Raw genomic sequence first — 1,164 nt, 5'->3', positions numbered from 1 at the left:
GATCCACTCCGGGCAATGTATAGGCTGGAGGGAGGGGGAGCTAGTGGGGGAGGGGCGGAAAACTCAAGGGCAGCCCTGAGTGGCACATTCTCGAGCTAAGTCGCTGAAAACCAATCAAGAACTGGCATCGGTTTAACCTTTCTCCAAAAATGTTTGGCGTTGTGTCATTGCTGAAAATAAATAGCAACGCAATCAAAAAGGACAAGTTTCGTTCCTTTCCAAATTCAATTCTCGCTTGTATTTTTACAATAATTTTACCAGTCAAATGGGCACATGAATAGGTATCAATTACAAAGTCCACTTCGCAACAACATGGTTCCGGATTCAATCCAATTGTCGAGAATCTTGGGCAAGTGTCTCTTGCTATAATTTCGAGTTGACCAATGACCTGTAGAGGAAATTTCGAGGAATTGTAAGGGAAATTTGGAGAAACTTATTGTGTTTTATATATATGATCAACATTATCATCTCTAACGTCTGCTTTTCTATACTTGCATGGGTCACGCGGAATTCGTTGAGGTACATTTTTTACGGCTGGATGCTTTTCCTATCGCCAGCCCTCACATGTCTCAAGCACGATAATACTTCCCCGTGGCCGGGTGTGTTTTCAGGGAATACTGAAAATAAAGGACACCGCTTGTATGACGGTAACGCTTTTTTACAACTATCACACAACGTCAAGAAAAAGACACACACGCACACGAGTAAGTGGACAAACGAAAGAATGTAGCACTCAACACATTTGGTAGGAGTTACGTATATTGATGAGATAAACGTGTCCTGCGCTCACATGAAACCTTAAGCCTTGTGGAACTGAGTCAAACTGTTATTATATATAGTAGTTTTAACGTCCATTTTCCCACGCTTGCATGGGTCGGACGGAATTTTTACGGTGAATTTTTTACAACCAAATACCCTTCCTTTCGCCAACCCTCACCTGTTTGCAAGTCAGAAAATATTTCCCAAGACCAGACACGTTTACATGTATTCCGTGAAAGACTGGAAACGAACAACCACTACTTGAATGATGATGACATTCGTTTAGAAGCATCACATGAAGTCGAGGCAAGGAGACAGTAAGACACACATACGTATACACATATACAAACACACATGTATACACACACACACACATATATATATATATATATATTTATATATATA

This window comes from Octopus bimaculoides, chromosome 3 (assembly GCF_001194135.2).
Source record: "Octopus bimaculoides isolate UCB-OBI-ISO-001 chromosome 3, ASM119413v2, whole genome shotgun sequence".
In the NCBI taxonomy this organism is placed as follows: Eukaryota; Metazoa; Mollusca; class Cephalopoda; order Octopoda; family Octopodidae; genus Octopus; species Octopus bimaculoides.
This window is presented reverse-complemented; position numbering follows the sequence as displayed.